The 22,292-nt window shown below is 36.9% G+C and overlaps 1 protein-coding gene across 3 annotated transcripts in view; it reads right to left on the bottom strand.

Annotated features, from left to right (window-relative positions):
* Nucleotides 1-22,292, bottom strand: part of ABCB7 (ATP binding cassette subfamily B member 7) — a 158,626-nt gene that overhangs the window by 102,619 nt on the left and 33,715 nt on the right. The window lies entirely within an intron of this gene.

Here is a 22,292-nt window from a genome sequence, read left to right as displayed (position 1 = left end):
GCCGTCTGGACCTGGGCTTTTGTTTGCTGGAAGATTTTTGATCACAGTTTCAATTTCCGTGCTTGTGATGGGTCTGTTAAGATTTTCTATTTCTTCCTGGTCCAGGTTTGGAAAGTTGTACCTTTGTAAAAATTTGTCCATTTCTTCCACATTGTCCATTTTATTGGCATATAATTGCTGTTAGTAGTCTTTCATGATCCTTTGTATTTCTGTGTTGTCTGTTGTGATCTCTCCAGTTTCATTTCTAATTTCATTGATTTGATTTTTCTCCCTTTGTTTCTTGATGAGTCTGGCTAATGGTTTGTCAATTTTATTTATCCTTTCAAAGAACCAGCTTTTGGCTTTGTTGATTTTTGCTATGGTCTCTTTTGTTTCTTTTGCTTTTATTTCTGCCCTAAGTTTTAAGATTTCTTTCCTTCTACTAACCCTGGGGTTCTTCATTTCTTCCTTTTCTAGTTGCTTTAGGTGTAGAGTTAGGTTATTTATTTGACTTTTTTCTTGTTTCTTGAGGTATGCCTGTATTGCTATGAACTTTCTCCTGAGGACTGCTTTTACAGTAGCCCACAGGTTTTGGGTTGTTGTGTTTTCATTTTCAATCGTTTCTATGCAAATTTTGATTTCTTTTTTGATATCTTCTGTGATTTGTTGGTTATTCAGCAGCGTGTTGTTCAGCCTCCATATGTTGGAATTTTTAATAGTTTTTCTCCTGTAATTGAGATCTAATCTTACTGCATTGTGGTCAGAAAAGATGCTTAGAATGATTTCAATTTTTTTGAATTTACCAAGGCTAGCTTTATGGCCCAGGATGTGATCTATCCTGGAGAAGGTTCCATGTGCGCTTGAGAAAAAGGTGAAAGTCATTGTTTTGGGATAAAATGTCCTATAGATATCAATTAGGTCTAACTGGTCTATTGTATTGTTTAAAGTTTGTGTTTCCTTGTTAATTTTCTGTTTAGTTGATCTATCCATAGGTGTGAGTGGGGTACTGAAGTCTCCCACTATTATTGTGTTATTGTTAATTTCTCCTTTCATACTTCTTAGTGTTTATCTTACATATTGCAGTGCTCCCGTGTTGGGTGCATATATATTTATATCTTCTTCTTGGATTGATCCTTTGATCATTATGTAGTGACCTTCTTTGTCTCTTTTCACAGCCTTTGTTTTAAAGTCTATTTTGTCTGATATGAGTATTGCTACTCCTGCTTTCTTTTGGTTCCTATTTGCATGGAAAATCTTTTTCCAGCCCTTCACTTTCAGTCTGTATGTGTCCCCTGTTTTGAGGTGGGTCTCTTGTAGACAACATATGTAGGGGTCTTGTTTTTGTATCCATTCAGCCAGTCTTTGTCTTTTGGTTGGGGCATTCAACCCATTACGTTTAAGGTAATTATCGATAAGTATGATCCCGTTGCCATTTACTTTATTGTTTTGGGTTCGAATTTATACACCGTTTTTGTGTTTCCTGTCTAGAGAAGATCCTTTAGTATTTGTTGGAGAGCTGGTTTGGTGCTGCTGAATTCTCTCAACTTTTCCTTGTCTGTAAAGCTTTTGATTTCTCCTTCATATTTGAATGAGATCCTTGCTGGGTACAATAATATGGGCTGTAGGTTATTTTCTTTCATCACTTTAAGTATGTCTTGCCATTCCCTCCTGGCTTCAAGAGTTTCTATTTAAAGATCAGCTGTTATCCTTATGGGAATTCCCTTGTGTGTTATTCGTTGTTTTTCCCTTGCTGCTTTTAATATTTGTTCTTTGTGTTTGATCTTTGTTAATTTGATTAATATGTGTCTTGGGGTGTTTCGCCTTGGGTTTATCCTGTTTGGGACTCTCTGGGTTTCTTGGACTTGAGTGATTATTTCCTTCCCCATTTTAGAGAAGTTTTCAACTATTATCTCCTCAAGTATTTTCTCATGGTCTTTCTTTTTGTCTTCTTCTTCTGGGACCCCTATGATTCGAGTGTTGTAGCGTTTAATATTGTCCTGGAGGTCTCTGAGATTGTCCTCATTTCTTTTAATTCGTTTTTCTTTTTTCCTCTCTGATTCACTTATTTCTACCATTCTATCTTCTAATTCACTAATCCTATCTTCTGCCTCTGTTATTCTACTATTTGTTGCCTCCAGAGTGTTTTTGATTTCATTTATTGCATTATTCATTATATATTGACTCTTTTTTATGTCTTCTAGGTCCTTGTTAAACCTTTCTTGCATCTTCTCAATCCTTGTCTCCAGGCTATTTATCTGTGATTCTATTTTGATTTCAAGATTTTGGATCAACTTCACTATCATTATTCGGAATTCTTTATCAGGTAGATTCCCTATCTCTTCCTCTTTTGTTTGGTTTGGTGGACATTTATCCTGTTCCTTTATCTGCTGGGTATTCCTCTGTCTCTTCATCTTGTTTAAACTGCTGAGTTTGGGGTGTCCTTTCTGTATTCTGTCAGTTTGTGGAGTTCTCTTTATTGTGGAGTTTCCTCACTGTGTGTGGGTTTGTATAGGTGGCTTGTCAAGGTTTCTTGGTTAGGGAAGCTTGTGTCGGTGTTCTGGTGGGTGGAGCTGTATTTCTTCTCTCTGGAGTGCAGTGAAGTGTCCAGTAATGGGTTATGAGATGTCTATGGTTTTGGGGTGACTTTGGGCAGCCTGTATCTTGGAGTTCAGGGCTGTGTTCCTGTGTTGCTGGAGAATTTGCTTGGTATGTCTTGCCCTGGAACTTGTTGGCCCTTGTGTAGTGCTTGGTTTCAGTGTAGGTATGGAGGCGTTTGATGAGCTTCTGTCAATTAATGATCCCTGGAGTCAGGAGTTCCCTGGAGTTAGGGTTTGGACTTAAGCCTCCTGCTTCCAGTTATTGGTCTTATTTTTACAGTAGTTTCAAAACTTCTCCTTCTATACAGCACTGCTGATAAAACATCTACGTTAACAATGAAAAGTTTCTCCACCGTGAGGGTCACCCAGAGAGGTTCACAGTGTTACATGGAGAAGAGAAGAGGGAGGAGGGAGTTAGAGGTGACCCGAATGAGATGAGGTGGAATCAATAGAGGAGAGAGTGGGCTAGCCAGTAATCACTTCCTTATGTGCACTCCACAACTGAACCGCCCAGAGATGTTCACAGAGTTATACAGAGAAAAGAAGAAGGAGGAAGGAGACAGAGGTGGCCAGGAGGATAAAAGGTGGGGATGAAAAGGAGGGAGAAAGATCCAGTCAGTAATCAGTTCCCTAAGTGTTCTCCACCATCTGGAAGACACAGAAATTCACAGAGTTGGGTAGAGTAGAGAGGGGTTAGGGAGGAGACACAGGCAACCCATTGGAGAAAAAGGAGAGTCCAAAGGGAGAGAGAGCAGTCAAGCCAGTAATCTCGCTCCCTAGTGAAAAATGGGTACTGAAGATTGGGTTCTTAAAGGTACAAAATTGGTAACAAATACATAAAAACAAAAATTAAAAATCTAGAGTAGAGTTTGGGATTTCAAAAATACAATGTTAAAGAAAAGAATAAGGAAAAGAAAGAGAGAGAAAAAAACAAAAACAAAGTTGCAAAAATTATAAAGAAAATATAGGTACAAAATTGATTGTGTTTCTCCTTAGTCTGCTTTATATTTTTGTTTTTTCATGTTTTGTTTTTGATAATTTAGTCCTTGTTTTCATTTTTGAGTCCTTTCATTTGTTTGTTCTTTTTTTTCCTTTCTGTCTGATTCTTTGTTCCTCTTTGGTTTTGTTCTTATCCTTTGTCTTGGATTGGGTTTCTTTTACTTTTATTCTTTTGTTTGTGTGTGTACTGTTGTTTCTTTTTCTTCTTGCTATTTGTCATGGGTTTTGTTTGTGTTACATTTTCCTTTTCTATTTTCCTGTAGTCACAATGCACTTATGCACTCTTAGTTCCCTGCCCAGGCATGGGGTCTGGTCCTCTGGAGGAGGGCTGCCAAGTCCAGGACACTGTACCAACAAACGATTCCCAGACCCAGGAAATATTAATTAGTGAACAGTCTCCTGGAAGTGTTCATCTCAACACAAAGATTCAGTTCTAACAAAGACCCTGCATATTCTAGCACTGCATACCTCATTCAAAACAAGCACTCATCAGCAGACAGGCTGCCTGAAGTCACACTAGGCTCGCAGACACCTGAAAACACACCACCTGATATAACCATAAGGATATCCCCATAAGGATAACAGCTGATCCTTCGATAGAAACTCTTCAGACCAGAAGGGAATGGCAGGACATACTTAGAAAGTGATGGAAGAGAAAAACCTACAACCCAGATTACTATACCCAGGAAGGATCTCATTCAAATATGAAGGAGAAATCAAAAGCTTTACAGACAAGCAAAAGCTGAGAGAATTTAGCACCACCCAACTAGCTCTTCAGCCAATGCTAAAGGATCTTCTCTGGACAGGAAACACAAAAAAGGTTTATAAATTTGAACACAAAACAACAAAGTAAATGGCAATGGGATCATACTTATCAATAATTACCTTAAATGTAGATGGGTTGAATGCCCCAACCAAAAGACAAAGACTGGCTGAACAGATACAAAAACAAGACCCCTATATATGTTGTCTACAAGAGACCCATCTCAAACCAAGGGACACATACAGACTGAAAGTGAAGGGCTGGAAAAAGGTATTTCATGCAAATGGAGATGAAAAGAAAGAAAGCAGGATTAGCAATACTCATATCAGATAAAATAGACTTTGAAATAAAGGCCATGAAAAGAGACAAAGAAGGACACTACATAATGACCAAAGGATCAATCCAAGAAGAAGATATAACAATTACAAATATATATGTACCCAACATAGGAGCAGCACAATATGTCAGGCAAATGCTAACATGTATTAAAGGGGAAATTAACAGTAACACAGTAATAGTGGGAGACTTTAATACCCTACTCACACCTATGGATAGATCAACCAAACAGAAAATTAGCAAACACAAACTTTAAATGATACAATGGACCAGTTAGACTTAATTGATATCTATAGGACATTTCACCCCAAAACAATGACTATACTAAAGTTGAAGTATATAAAATTAATACATAGAAATCCCTTACATATACACTAACAGTGAGAAAAGAGAAAGAAAAATTAAGGACACAATCCCATTCAACATTGTGATGAAAAGAATACAATACTTAGGAGTAAAATCTACCTAAAGGAACAAAAGACCTATATAGAAAACTACAAAACACTAATGAAAAAAATCAAAGATGACACCAATACATGGAGAAATGTACCATGTTCATGGATCGCAAGAATCAATACAGTAAAAATGAGTAAACTACCCAAAGCAGTCTACAGATTCAATGCAATCCCTATCAAGCTACCAACGGTATTTTTCACAGAGCTAAAAGAAATAATTTCACAATTTGTATGGAAATACAAAAAACCTTGAATACCCAAAGCAATCTTGACAAAGAAGAATGGAACTGGAGGAATCAACCTGCCTGACTTCAGGCTCTACTACAAAGCTACACTCATCAAGACAGTATGGTACTGGGACAAAGACAGAAATATAGATCAATGGGACAAAATAGAAAGGCCAGAGATAAATCCACGGAGAAGGCAATGGCACCCCACTCCAGTGTTCTTTCCTGGAAAATCCCATGGACGGAGGAGCCTGGCAGGCTGCAGTCCATGGGGCCGCTAAGAGTCGGACACGACTGAGCGACTTCACTTTCACTTTTCACTTTCATGCATTGGAGAAGGAAATGGCAACCCACTCCAGTGTTCTTGCCTGGAAAATCCCAGGGATGGGGGAGCCTGGTGGGCTGCCGTCTATGGGGTTGCACAGAGTTGGACACGACTGAAGCAACTTAGCAGAGATAAATCCACACACCTATGGACACCTTATCTTTGACAAAGGAGGCAAAAATACACAATGGAGAAAAGACAATGTCTTTAACAAGTGGTGCTGGGAAAACTGGTCAACCATTTGTAAAAGAATGAAACTAGAACACTTTCTAACACTATACACAAAAATAAAATAGATTAAAGATCTATATGTAAGACCAGAAACTATAAAACTGCTAAAGGAAAACATAGGTAGAACCCTCTGTGACATAAAGCACAAGATCCTCTATGACCCACCTCTCAGAGTAACGGAAATAAAAACAAAAATAAACAAATGGGAACAAATTAAACTTAAAAGCTTTTGCCCAATGAAGGAAACTATAAGCAAGGTGAAGACAGCCTTCAGAGTGGGAAAAAATAATAGCAAACGAAGCAACTGACAAAGAATTAATCTCAAATATATACAAACAGGTCATGCTGCTCAATACCAAAAAAATAAAAGACCCAATCAAAAAATGGGCCAAAGAACTAAACAGACATTTCTCCAAAGAGGGTGAACAGATGGCTAACAAACACATGAAAAAATGATCAACATCATTTATTACCAGAGAGATGCAAATCAAAACCACAATGAAGTACCATCTCACGCCGGTCAGAATGGCTGCTATCAAAAAGTCTACAAACAATGAATGTTGGATAGGGTGTGGAAAGAAGGGAATCCTCTTACACTGTTGGTGGGAATCCAGCATAGTACAGACACTATGGAGAAGAGTGTGGAGATTCGTTAAAAAACTGAAAATAGAACTGCCATAAAACCCAGCAATCCCACTGCTGGGCATACAAACTGAGGAAATCAGAATTGAAAGAGACATGTGTACTCCAATGTTCATCGCAGCACTGTTTACAACAGCTAGGACATGGAAGCAACCTAGATGTCCATCGGCAGATGAATGGATAAGAAAGTTGTGGTACATATACACAATGGAATATTACTCAGTTATTAAAAAGAATGCATTTGAATCAGTTCAAATAAGGTGGATGAAACTGGAGCCTATTATACAGAGTGAAGTAAGCCAGAAAGAAAAACACCAATACAGTATACTAACCCATATATATGGAATTTAGAAAGATGGTAACAATAACCCTGTATGTGAGACCGCAAAAGAGACACAGATGTACAGAACAGTCTCATGGACTCTGTGGGAGAGGGCAAGGGCGGGATGATTTGGGAGAATGGCATTGAAACATGTATAATATCATATGTGAAACAAATTGCCAGTCCAGGTTCGATGTATGATACAGGATGCTCGGGGCTGGTGCACTGGGATGACCCAGAGGGATGGATGGGATGGGGAGGAAGGTGGGAGGGGGGTTCAGGATGGGAAACATGTGTACACCCGTGGCAGATTCATGCTGATGTATGGCAAAACCAATACAATATTGTAAAGTGATTAGCCTCCAATTAAAATAAATAAATAAAAAAAAAACCCTGCAAGCTACATTTCAGCAATACTTGAACCAAGAACTTACAGATGTACAAGCTGGGTTTTACAAAGATAGAGGAACCAGAGACCACATTGCCAACATTCGCTGGTTCATGAAGAAAACGAAGGAGTTGCAGAAAAGCATCTACTTCTGTTTCATTGACTATGCTAAAGCCTTTTACTGTGTGGATCACAAGAAACTGGGGAACATTCATAAAGTGATGGGAGTATCCAGAACACGTTACCAGTCCCTGAGTAATATGTATAGGGGTCAAGAAGCAACAGAAACGAGCTTGGAAAAACTGACTGGTTCAAAACTGGGAAATGAGTACAACAATGTTGTATACTGTCTTCTTGCTTATTTAATTTATATGCAGAATGCATGCTAAGTTGCTTCAGTCATGTCCAATTCTTTATGACCCTATGGACTGTAGCCCACCAGGCTCCTCTGTCCTTGGGGATTCTCCAGGCAAGAATACTGGAGTGGGTTGCCATGCCCTCTTTCAGAGGATCTTCCTGACCCAGGGATCAAACCCATGTCTCTTATGTCTCCTTTATTTGCAGGCAGATTCTTTACAACTAGCACCACCTGGGAATCCCTATATGCAGAGTACATCATTTGAGATGCAGGGCTGGATGAATCAAAAGCTGGAATAAAGATTGCCAGAGGTATCAACAGATGATACTACTCTAATGATAGAATGTGAAGAGAAACTAAAGAGCCTCTTGATGAAGATAAAAAGGAGACTGAAAAAGCTGGCTTGGAATTCAACATTCAAAAAACTAAGATCATGGCATCCTGTCCCATCATTTCATGGCAAATAGAAGGGGGAAAAAGTGGAAGCAGTGACAGATTTTATTTTTCTTTGGCTCCAAAATCAGTGTGGACAGTGACTACAGGCATGAAATTAAAAGATGCTTGCTCCTTGGAACAAAAGCTATGACAAACCTAGACAGTGTATTAAAAAAGCAGAGACACTTTGCTGGTAAGGGTCCGTAGAGTCAAAGCTATGGTTTTCCCAGTAATCATGTACGGATGTGACAGTTGGACCATAAAGAAGGGTGAATGCCAAAGAACTGATGCTTTCAAATTGTGCTTGAGAGTCCCTTGGCCTGCAAGGAGATTAAACTAGTCAACCCTAAAGAATATCAACCCTGAATATTCATTGGAAGGTCTGCTGCTGAAGCTGAAGCTCTATTACTTTGGCCACCTGATGCAAACTGTCAGCTCACTGGGAAAGACCCTGATGCTTGGAAAGACTAAAGGTGATGGAGAAGAGGGCAACAGAGAATGAGATGGTTACATAGCATCACCAACTCAACAGACATGAATTTGAGCAAACTCTGAGACAATGGAGGACTGAGGATCCTGACATGCTATAGTCCATGATGTCTTGAACTGTTGGACATGACTTAGCAAGTGAACAACAACAGGAACATACATTATCATTAATCATCTTAAATATAAATGGATTAAATGTTCTAACAGAAAGACACAGACTGGCTGAATGCTCACACACACACACACACACACAAAAACTGTTTATACACTGTCTACAAGAGACCCACTTCAGACATAGGGACACATATAGATGGAAAGTAAGGGTACAGAAAAAAGATCCTTTCATGCAAATGAAAATCAAAAGAAAGCTGGAGTAGCAATTTGCATATCAGATAAAATAGACTTTAAAATGAAGACTATGACAAGAGACAAGGAAGGACACTACATAATGATGAAGGTACCACTCCAAGAAGAAATAGAACAAATTTAAATATTTATGCACCCACAATAGAATTATATCAATATGTAAGGCAAATACTAACAGCCAAAAAAGAGGAAATCTATAGTAACACAATAATAGTGGAGGACATAAACACTCTACTTATACCAATGGATAGATTAGACAAAAAATTAAGGAAACACAAGTGTTAAAAGACATATTAGAACAGGTAGACTTAACTGATATTTATAGGACATTCTATGCAAAAACAGCAAAATATACGTTATTCTCAACTTCACAAGAAATATTCTCCAGGGTAGATCAATCTTAGGACACAAATCCAGCCTCCATAAATTTAAGAAAATTACAATCATATTAAACATAGTTTCTGACCACAACACTGTAAAATTAGAAATTACAAGAAAAAAAAAACTGTAAAAAAAAAAAAATACAGACATATAGAGGCCAAACAGTATGACACTAAATAACCAAAAGGTCACTGAAGAAACCAAAGAAGAAATCAAAAAATACCTAGAAACAAAAGGTTATTTTTGATGATGCAAAATCTGTGCAATACAGCAAAAGCACTTTTAAGAGGTACATTTATAACAATACAATACTACCTCAAGAAACAAGAAAAATCTCATACTAACTTCACACCTAAAGCAACCAAGACAATGAAGAATCAAAAAAAAAAAAAAAAAAGTTAGCAGAAGAAATAAAAAAGACCAGAGCAGAAATACACGAAATAGAAATAAAACAATAACAACAAAAGATCAATGAAACTAAAAGTTAGTTTTTTGAGGAGATAAACAAAATTGATAAATCTTTAGTAAGACTCATTAAGAAAAGGAAAAGAGAGGAGATGTGAATCAATAAAATTAGAAATGAAAAAGAAGTTACAACAGACACCACAGAAATACAAAGGGATCATAAGAGACTACTACAAGCAACTGTATGTCAATAAAACAGACAACCTGGAAGAAATGGACAAATTCTTAGAAAAGTACAACCTTCCAAGACCGAACCAGGAAGAAATAAAAATTATGAACAAACCAACCACAAGCACTGAAATTGAAACTGTGATTAAAATCTTCCAACCAACACAAGTTCATGACCAGATGGCATCACTGGTGAATTTTATCAAATATTCAGAGAAGAGTTAACACCTACTCTTCACAAACTCTTCCAAAAAATTGCAGGAGATGGAACACTCCCAAATTCATTCCATGAAGCCACCATCACCCTGATGCCAAAACCTGACAAACATCACAAAAAAGATTACAAGACAGTATCACTGATGAACATAGATGCAAAAAGCCTCAACAAAATACTAGCAAAACCGAACCCAACAACACATTAAAAGGACCATACACCCTGATGAAGTGGGGTTTATCCCAGGGATTCAAGAATTCTTCAATATATGCAAATCATTCAATGTGTTACACTATATTAACAAATTAAAGAAAAACCATATGATCATCTCAATAGATGCAGAAAAAACTTCTGACAAAATTCAACCCCTATTTATGATTAAAAAAACATCCCAGAAAGTAGGCATAGAGGGATCTGACCTCAACACAATAAAAGTCATATGTAACAAACTCACAGCAAATATCATTATCAATGGTGAAAAACTGAAAGCATTCCCTCTAAGATCAGAATAAGACAAGAGTGTCCACTCTCACCACTATTATTCAATGTAGTTTTGGAAGTCCTAACCACAACAATCAGAGAAGAAAAAGAAATAAAAGGAATCCAGAATGGGAAAGAAGTAGTAAAAACTCTCACTGTTTGCAGATGACATGATTCTCTGCAAACAAAATCCTAAAGATCCCATCAGAAAACTACTACAGCTAATCAATGAATTTAGCAAAGCTGAAGGATACAAAATTAATACATATAAATACCTTGCATTCCTGTACACAAACAATGAATGTTTAGAAAGAGAAATTAAGGAAACAATCCCACTTACCACTGCAACAACAACAAAAATACCTAAAAATTAACCTTCCTAAGGAAGCAAAACACCTATAAGCAGAAAAATTAAGATACTGATGAATGAAATCAAAGACGATACAAACAGATGGAGAGATACACCATGTTCTTGGATTGGAAGAATCAATATGGTGAAAATGACTATACTACCCTAAGCAATTTACAGATTCAATGCAATTTCTATCAAATTACCAATAGCATTTTTCACAGAATTAGAACAAAAAATTTTATAATTTGTACGGAAACACAAAAGACCCAAAATAGCCAAAGCAATCCTGAGAAAGAAAAATGAAACTGGAGGAATCAACTTTCCTGACTTCAGACTATATAGCCATAGGCATCAAAACAGTATGGTACTGACACAAACAGAAATATAGATTAATGCAACACGATGGAAAGCTCAGAGATAAACTGACACACCCAGGTCACCTAATCTTGACAAAGGAGGCAAGAATATAAAATGGAGAAAAGACAGTCTCTTCAACAAGTGGTGCTGGGAAAACTCAACAGCTACATGTAAAAGAAAGGAATTAGAACACTCCCTAATACCATACACAAAAATGAACTCAAAAGGGATTAAAGACCTAAATGTAATGCCAGACACTATAAAACTCTTAGAGGAAAACATAGGCAAAAGACTCTCTGACATAAATCGCAACAAGATCTTTTTTGACCCACCTCCTAGAGTAATGAACATAAAAACAAAAATAAATAAATGGGACCTAATTAAACTTAAAAGCTTTTGTACAGCAAAGGAAATGACAAAGAATAATGAAAAGGCAACCCTCAAAATGAGAGAAAATATCTGCAAATGAAGCAATTGACAAAGGATTAACCTCCAAAATATACAAACAGGTCACACAGCTCAATATCAAAAAAAGCAACAGCCCAATCAAAAAATGGGCCCAAGACCTATATAGACACTTCTCCAGAGAAGACATACAGATGGCCAACAAACACATGAAAAGATGCTCAACATCACTAATTATCAGAGAAAACAAATCAAAACTACAATGAATTATCTCATGGTGGTCTGAATGGCCATCATCAAACAACAAAAATTGGAGAGAGTGTAGAGAAAAGAGAACCCTCTTATGCTGCTAATGGGAATGTAAATTGATACAGCCACTATGGAGAACCTTATGCAGAACACTATGGAGAAGAGTATGGATAAAACTACCATATGATCAAGTAATCCCACTATTGGGCATACACCAAAGAAAATCATAATTTAAAAAGATATATGCATCCCAATGTTCACTGCGGCACTATTTACAATAGCCAGGACTTGGAAGCAATTTGAATGTCCATCAACAGAGGAATGGGATAAAGAACGTGTGGTACATATATACAATGGAATATCATTCAGCTATAAAAAGGAATGAAACTGTGTCATCTGCAGAGATGTGGATAGACCTAGACACTGACATACAAAGTGAAGCAAGTCAGAAAAAGAAAAATATCATAGATTAACACATGTTGTATATAGAAAGATGGTATAGATTATCTTATTTGCAAAGGAGAACTAGGGACACAGAGAACAAACATAAAAATACCAAGGGCAAATGGAGATGGGGGAGGGCATAAGTCAGATGAATTGGAAGACTGGGATTGACATATATACAGTACACTGCATAAAACAGATAGCTAATGAGAACCTACTGTATGGCACAGGAAACTCTACTTGATGCTCTATGGTGATCTAAATGGGAAGGAAATCCAAAAAAGAAGGGATATATGTATATGTATGGCTGAGTTACTTTGCTGTACAGCAGAAACGAACACAGCAGTGTAAAGCAAATATACTTCAATTTTAAAAATTAAAAAATACTTTGAGACAAAAGTGAAAACACAACATACTAAAACTTATGGGCTGCAGTGAAAGTAGTTCTAAGGCAAGTTTACAGTAATACACATTGGGGAAAAAGAAACAACTGAAACAATCAACCTAACTGTACACCTCAAGCAACTAAAAAAATCAGAAACTAAGATCAAACTTAGCAGAAAAAAGGAAACAATACAAATTAGAGCAAAAATGAATAGAGAAGAAGAGAACAATAGGAAAGATTATCAAAATTAAAAATTGGTTCTTTGAATCCAAAACAAAATTGATAAACCTTCAGCTAAACTAGCCAAGAAAAAGAGACTCCAAATAAACAAAACCAGAAATGAAGAGACATTATCACTGATATCACAAAAATACAAAAGATCTTAAGAGTTATACACCAACCAATCCAATTGGACAACCTAGAAAAATGGATAAACTCCTAGAAACATTAAATCTACCAAGACTGATCAGGAAGAAACAAAAAATAGAGCATAGTGACTATATAATAATATTGTACTTTATAACATTAACTTAAACAACAAGGGTCTGAACTGTGAGGGTACACTTACACAATCTGTGGTTGGTTGAATCCACAGATGCCAAACCATGGATATGGAGGAAATGCCTAAACAGAAACCCTACTGTATGTTACCTGCAGATTTTGAACTGTGCAGATGGTTGGTTCCTCCAGCCCCTACATTGTTCAAGGGTCAAGTGTATATTTGAGAGTTGCTAAGAGAGTAAATTTGAAAGTATTTATCAGAAGAAAAAAACACTATGTGAGGTGACAGATGTTAACTAATTATGCTAATCATTTCACAATATATACATATATCAAATAATTGTTTTATATCTTTAATACTGTTATGTGCCAATTATATCTCAATAAATCTGAAGAAGAAAAAATTGAAAACAGGAACTCAAACAAGTATAATACATGTACATTCTTGTCTATAACAGCACGATTCACAATAGTCAACAGGTAGAAATGGCCCAAAGGTCCTCAACAGATGAACGGATTAAAATTGTGGTATATGCATGCATATACAAAGAAATAATATCCAGCCATTAAAGGGATGAAATACTGACACATTCTACAATATAGATGAATATCTGAACTATTATGCTAAGTGAAAAGAAGCCAGACCTAGAAGGTCACATATTGTATGATCCGATTCATATGAAATATCTAGAACAGATAAATCAAGAGACAGGATGCAGACTGATGGGGCCTGGTGGGTGGTAGGAATGGGGAAAACTACTTAACAGATAAGGAGTTTTACTTTGGAGCAATGGAAATGCTTCAGAGTTAAAGGTGATGGCTGTACTACACTGTAAACGTATTAAATGTCACTGAATTATTGAATTTAAAATGGTTATTTTCATATTATACAAATTTCACCTAGTAATTTTTTAAAAGTAATCAAATATGGAATTATATTAAGGGCATTTAATCAGAAGTAACAAATGAAAAGCTGGACACACATTTCTGAAGATAGTTTATCAAATAAAATAATAATCACAATTAAATGGTTTTCCCAGTCTTACATGAAATTAATTACCATTCCTAGCTTTGTTATCAAAACCAGTAAATACATTTATTTGTGGATCCTGGCAGTCCCTAGAACTTAGAACTGATTACTTTTTTAACATACACAGTCATCTAGCATCTAGATCTTCATTTCTACATACCATTTTCCAATAAAAGGCACAAGATTGCTGGTAGAAATGGATGATTTCAACACCAGGTCAGGGAAAATACAAGATGAATTTGGACACTGAGTGGTGTCAGAAAGTAATGAAGCAATGATAAAGGATAGAGGTTGTTCCAAAGGACAAACAAGAGCCAATCTAAAGGAGCTTCTAGTGGCCCAGAGCTAGGACAACTAGAGCAACAAAATAAAAGTTGAGATTATTAAATTATAATCCATAGAATATATTTTATTAACATCTCTGAGTTCACCCTCATATAAATAAGTGAATAACTAAATGAGGGAGAAGGGAACAGCTCTTCTTTACAAAAGATGTCCCATTAACAATTGTAAAATGAGGAAACAAAAAAACTGTATTTATTAGCTGAACATCACAGTAATAACTGTTGTAGGTACGCTAACAGGACCTGGTGAAAGTTTAAGGAGAAACATGGTATTTGCGTATTCTCAAAGAATCTACCTCAAGGTGTTTTTTAATTACAAAGGAGAAAATAGTACTTCTCACTGGAGAAATCCAGTAGACATCCCGTTAATCATGCAATGGAGGTTAACATCACCAGTAATAAGACATATCAATACCACGTATCCTCTGATATTCTCGATGTTGTTCAGTCGCTCAGTTGTGTCTGACTCATCGCGAACCCCATAGACTGCAGCACGCCAGACTTCCCTGTCCTTCACCATCTCCCAGAGCTTGCTCAAACTCATGTCCATTGAGTCAGTGATACAATTCAATTATCTTGTCTTGTCGTCCCCTTCTCCTCCCGCCTTCAATCCTTCCCAGCATCAGGGTCTTTTCTAATCAGTAGGCTCTTCACATCAGGTGGCCAAAGTACTGGAGATTTGGCTTCAGCATCAGTCCTTCTAATGAATATTGAGGGTTGATTTCCTTTAGGATTGACTGGTTTGATTTCCTTTCAGTCCAAGGGATTCTCAAAAGTCTTCTCAAACACCAAAAAGTCTTCTCAAAAGCATCAATTCTTTGGCCCTCAGTCTTCTTTATGGTCCAACTCTCACATCCATACATGACTACTGGAAAAACCATAGCTTTGACTAGACAGACATCTGTCAGCAAAGTAATGTCTCGGCTTTTTAATATGCTGTCTAGGCGATTTGTCATGGCTTCTCTTCCAAAGGAGCAAGTGTCTTTTAATTTCATGGCTGCAGTCACCATCTACAGTGATTTGAGAACCCAAGAAAATAATGTCACTGTTTCCATTGTTTCTCCATCTCTTTGCCATGAAGTGATGGGACTGGATGCCATGATTTTCGTCTTTTGAATATTGAACTTTAAGCCAGCTTTTTCACTCTCCTCTTTCACCCTCATCAAGAGGCTTTTTAGTTCCTCTTTGCTTTCAAACATAAGGGTGGTGTCACCTGCGTATCTGAGGTCATTGATATTTCTCCCGGCAATCTTGATTCCAGCTTGTGTTTCATCCAGTCTGATATTTCTCCTGATGTACTCTGCATATAAGTTAAATAAGCAGGATGACAATATACAGCCTAGATGTACTCCTTTCCCAATTAGGAACCATTCTGTTGTTCCATGTCCACTTCTAACTGTTGTTTCTTGACCTGCATACAGGTTTCTCAGGAGGCAGGTCAAGTGGTCAGGTATTCCCATCTCTTTAAGAATTTTCCATAGTTTGTTATGATCCACACAGTCAAAGGCTTTAGCGTAGTCAATGAAGCAGAAATAGATGTTTTTCTGGAACTCTCTTGCTTTTTCTATGATCCAACAGATGTTGGCAATTTGATCTATGGTTCCTCTGCCTTTTCTAAATCCAGCTTGAACATCTGGGAGTTCTCAGTTCATGTACTGTTGAAGCCTAGCTTGGGGAATTTTGAGCATTACTTTGCTAGCATGTGAAATGAATGCAATTATGGGGTAGTTTGAACATTCTTTGGCATTGCCCTTCTTTGGGACTGGAATGAAAACTGACCTGATATGATGCAGTGAAAAGGACATAGCATGTTTTACTGCTTAAGACACTGTAATATGGCTTCTACCACCATATCACCATAAATACTAAATGAGCTGCTAACTGCTAAATTCAGTAACACTTTGCATATTCATCTTACATACCCTCTCTGTCATATAATACTATTGACCATTCCCTCCTTTCTGTTTTCTTTTTTTTTTTAGATTTTCTTTCATGTGGACCATTTTTAAAGTCTTTATTGAATTTGTTACAATATTGCTTCTGTTGATTACGTTCTGGTTTTTTGGCTGCTAGGCATGTGGTTTCTTAGCTCCCCAACCAGGGATTCAACATACAACCCTCTGCAGTGGAAGGTAAATTCTTAACCACTGGACTGCCAGGGAAGTCCCCCCTCCTTTCTATTGATAAAACACTCTCACTTCTTGGTTTCTAGCATACCAATCAATCCCTATTCCTTTAATGTCTCTGGCCACTGCATATTCTCCTTGTTGGTCTATTCTTTCATTTAAATTTTGGCAGTCTCATGAGTGTCTTCCTTAGCCCTCTATTTTTTTCTCCTTCTACATAGTCTGCAGAAGCTATCCATGGCTGCTATAAAAAAAATTACCTCCATGATGATTCTCAAACTTTACTGCAAGTCTAAATCTCTTTCTAGAGTACCTACCCCATATATACAACTGTTAGACATTTTCATCATGATGTCTCCTAGATAGCTTCAACTCCACATACCTCAAGCTGAAATCACCATTTTCTCCAACTTCTCAAATTTGCTGCTCCACATCTTAGTTAATAGCATCATTATCCATCTTGCTGCCTAAGCCAGATACCCAGGAAGTATACTCTTTATTTTTTTCTTTACTCTCTGTATTGAATCACACAGTAACTCCGGCCCATTTTACCTCCTAAATAACTCTATAAACATTGTCATAATCTCCCTTGAGATTCCCATCCCTTCTCTCCAATATTATCATTAAATTCTCTGAAGTTCCATCAAGTCAAGTGTCTCCCTATCTTCAACCTTGTCCATTTTCAATCCACACTCCAAACTACAGCTTTTACAAAGAAGACATGTTGTTTAATATCTTTTGCCCTGAAATACCCTCTTCTCTTTCATCAACCAGACCAGTATCTACCTACACAGCCTTCAATACTCATTCATAATTCTTTATTTAGAAAGTTTTCCCTGACTTCTCTAGACTGAGAGTGGTTCCCGTCAAAAACCCTACACATACCTCTACTAAAGCACTTAACATGCTTTATTTTAAACAGCTAGTTACCTGTTTTCTCCTCTAAATTGTGATTTCCTAGAGGGCAAAGGCTATGCCTTGTTCATAGTTGTAGCTCCAGTACCTAGTACAATGTCTGACAAATGGCAGGTAAGCAATAAATGTTTGTTAAGACTGGCTGAAGATGGTATAATGTTCTTTTTGTAAATGTAAAGCTGTAATACGCAGTAATAAACTCTAGAAACATTAGTATGATTTTGCTACTTTTGTATGTATGACAATATTCTAAGCTAGTAATACTAACATATAAGAATTCATTTAAAAGATAGTTTTACAGTAGGCTTATTTAAATGCTATTCATTAAAGCAATAGATTATAGTTACACAACAGGTCCTAAATAAGAAGTAAAATTTATCAGTTTGAGTTGTGGAAAACAGAGCTAGCAAGATGAAGGGGAAAGAGATGAGTGAAAGGACTTGGATTGTAGTGTCACTAATTAGCTGGACTTTAAGCAGCATTCAAAACAGAAACAATGATAGTAGCCTAACCACACGAGCTGTATAGGTAGTCCTCACAAAATCCATTACCAAAAATAATGTTTTATTACAGAACCATAAGTCAAAATTGCAACAGCAAAATTTAAAGCACTTTACAATTCACAAACTGCTTTCACAGCTATCATTTCACTTGATTCTCCCCAGAATAGTGGGTGATAGGTAAGTTTTATTCAAATGTCCATCATATAGCCTAAAAACATTGAGACTAAGGTAAAGTAGCTAAGACAAAGTAATACTCTCATGCTTCAAAATCTTTCATAATCCTTCAAAACCTTTCAGAATCATTTCATGACATTAGACTGCTTGGTGACAAATCCCAACAACTCTTCCTCATGATAGGCAGTGCAGGCCCTTATCACTTCTCTTCTGTATTACTTCAATATCCTCCTAACTGATGTCCCTATCTCCAATCCCTGTCTATTTCCAATATGTCCTTCAAACTGCAAGAAGAATCATATTTCTAAAAGAAATTTGATCATATCATCCCTACTTCAAATTATTTTCTAGGCCAGCCATGTCCAGCAGAACTTTCTATGATTATGAAAATGTTCTGTATCTATGTGGTCAAATAGCCACCCAGACACATGTGGCTACTGAACACTTAAGATATGTCTTATGTGACTAAGCTACCAAGTTTTAAATTTTATTTAATTTTAATTGAAATTTAAATAGCCACATGTGGCTAATGTCTACTGTATTGAAAGTACAGCTCTAAGCAATTAGGAATCCCTTTTTTTTTCTGATCCTGGTGAAGACCAATGAATAAATAAATAAATAGGTTATACTAAAGTGTTAGAGAAGAGCTGCCTTTTTCTTTTTTCTTTTTTTTTCTATGTTTTCTAATCTTTCAGTAGCTGGTATGTACTATTTTGGTAATTTTTTTTTTTTTTTGTAAATACAAGAACTTTATTTTGAAAAAAGAAGCATGAGTATAGATCTTTACTGAAGTGAAGTGAAGTGAAGTGGCTCAGTCGTGTCCAACTCTTTGCGACCCCATGGACTGTAGCCTACCACGCTCCTCCATCCATGGTATTTTCTAGGCAAGAGTACTAGAGTGGGTTGCCATTTCCTTCTCCAGAGGACCTTCCCAGCCCAGGAACTGAACCTGAGTCTCCCACATTGTAGGTAGACACTTTACCATCTGAGCTACCAGGGAAGTTATAGATCTTTATTAGGCAGCATCAAATATGTAGAATACCTATGTTACACAAATTGAAGAAACTGCTGAAATGAAGAGGAAATACTGGGAAACAATATTCAATAAACCTCCAATTGCCTAGTAAAGTGATAATCAAAACTGGCTAAATCTAAAAGCTACAGAATATTTCCAGGAAAGCTTCTTAAACTTGTTAAAGACTGTTTTACATGTTAAAAATTAATCATTAAGTCATATGCAAGAATGCTAAAATAAAATGTATTACTAGTAGACAAAACAGAGTTCATATGAAGATATTAATACAACCTATCAAAAAGATCAGAGCACCAACTGAAAAATTTAAATATGAAAATTTTGTAATTATAAAAACAAGTTTACTAAATGCCGAACTAGAATAACAAGTGAAAGTTCCTTTTTACTGTCCTTTGGCATCCCAATCTATCTCCTCTCCAGAAGTATGTTTGCAGTATACTATTCCAGCTTTTTATGTATTTACATACACACATGCTATCATGGACTGAATTGTGTCTCCTCCAAATTCCTGTTCAAGTTCTAACTCCCAGTATCTCAAATGTGACTGTATATGGAAATAGGACCTTTAAAGAGGTTAATTAAGATTAAACAGGGTCATTAGGGTGGACCCTAATATATGACTGGCATACTTAAGAGAAGAGATTAAGACACAGACATGCACAGAAGAAAGACCTTGTGAGGAAATAGAAGGCAGCCATCTAACAAGGCAAGGAGAAACGTCTCAGAAGAAATCAACCCCACCAACACCTTATCTCAGACTTCTAGCCTCCAGAATTGTGAGAAAATAAATTTCTATTGTTTAAGCCACCTAGTCTATGGTACTTTTGAGGCAGGAGGCACATGGATCGCCTTAGGGTAAAGCAACTGGAGATTCATTCCCTATGGATCAAAACTCCAAGACAATAGCAGGACAATTAAGGGAGAAGGCTGGGCCCTGCCCAGACCACGTACTTCTCATTCTCAAAGTCAGGAGCCCTCCCCAACCACACATGCACAGAAAAGTTCCTTGGAGGCCAAAGGGGAGTTATGTCAAGGGATGTTCCCTACCCATATGCCTTTTCAGTAAAATCCCTCTTGGCTAAAAGATGTGATCCCAACCACATAGGATCCTGAGATATACCACATATGGACTGTGAACCAGGCAAATCAAAATGATTGGCCAAAGGAAACCTGGAAAAAATACCCCATAAAAGTAACTCAAACTGCCATCAGGGCACGACTAAGGGACTCCCCCTCTGAGTGCCCATGTGCCTATCCACACAGATTGTACTCTTTTCCTCTTAATAAATACTTAACTTGCTTCACTGCTTTCCATCTTTGTGGGAATTATTTTTTGTAAAGCCGAAGATCCAGGGCCCTTGTCACTGACCACCAGTCTTGTGGCTAGGATCTGGTGCTTTCACTGCCTTGACCCAGCCCAATCTCTGGCTAGTAACCCAGCCCCGCTCCAAGCCATGGCAAGCTGAGGCCACCCGAGATCACTTTGTTACAGCAGCTTAGCAAACACATATGTACAGACAGCTGTTAAGCCACCATAGTTAAGAGTGGCTGAAGAAAGAGTTCACACTTGGCAGATATTTGTATACTTAAAAATATGTATATATTACAATGACAAATTACTCAAGATCAGTTAAAAATAACTTGATAAGTAAACCAATAGAAGCTTCAACTTCTCTTTTCTAGTATGCTTTTAAAGGCATGAAAAAAAAATTAAAAGCATGATAAGTTAATTTAAAAAAGCCTACACTCTTAGGATATAGTTTCTCTACTCTAACATCTCTCACCCCTGGATGTGGTAAAGAAAACTTAAAGAACCAATAAACTAATAAATAGCCTGCAGTTAAAATTGCTACAAGCAGTAAAATTTTATATATCTTATCCCTCAAAGAACTCCATCTTGTAAGTCATTTTTTAAGCAAAAGATGCCTACTAATAAAGTAACTCAAAAATTTTGAAAGCATATAAGCTTTGGTTATCAAGCAAACACTAACATTCAGTTATGCTACCGTACCACAGTACCACCTAGTGACAGAAATGCAATGGACAAACTTAATAGGTTGCCCTAAAGTTTAATAATTCCACAATTTGATTATGATTTTGCTGAAATATACACTTTATGTAGAAATGAGCCTTCTATTCTGATGCATGGTGCTGAAATACACCCTTTACATAGAAATGAGCCTTCTGTTCCAATGTATGGTACTAAAGCAAACATTATTTATTCCATGTTAGACTTTGTTTTGATTTGGTTATAGGGTTTAATCACTCATTTCATTAGTATTCTCTGAGTGCTTGCTACATGTGAGACACTATGCCCTGTTGTGAGGAAGATAAAACAAGGTGATTGGAGTGTACCTGTCTTTTAGGTTCATAAAATCTTATCTTCTCCACAAGACACACATGATAACTGTATTAGTAGAAAAAGGTGTTATAGGAATTCAGAGAAGGAAAAAATCAATGTCTTACAAGCTTATAAGGAATGGTTCTATTGGCATAAATTGGTCCTTGAGCTAAGATTTGAACAAAAGAAAGGAGTTAGAGAGAGGACATTTCAGACAGAGGGTATGATATAAATGAAGGAACAAAAACAAAAAAGCACAAGGTTCAAGGAACAGTGAACAATCCAGGATGGTTGGAGGGGCAGGGTATTTATAGGGAAATAGTTAATAATATGGCCAGCAAGATAGGTGAAAATTCTTTAGGGCCTTGAAGAGCAGGCTAAGGTGTAGAGTCCACTGAAGTCCACAAGCAGGGACGTGATACTTAACAGAGTCATGTTTCAGAAAGAATAATCTGGATGTTTTTTGTGTGGGATGGGATGAAAGGATGAATGCCTAAAGGTAGTGAGGAAAGC

The sequence above is a fragment of the Bos taurus genome, chromosome X (assembly GCF_002263795.3).
Source record: "Bos taurus isolate L1 Dominette 01449 registration number 42190680 breed Hereford chromosome X, ARS-UCD2.0, whole genome shotgun sequence".
Lineage (NCBI taxonomy): Eukaryota > Metazoa > Chordata > Mammalia > Artiodactyla > Bovidae > Bos > Bos taurus.
Note: the sequence above shows the minus strand (reverse complement) of the source record. Positions and strands in the feature narration are given on the sequence as shown.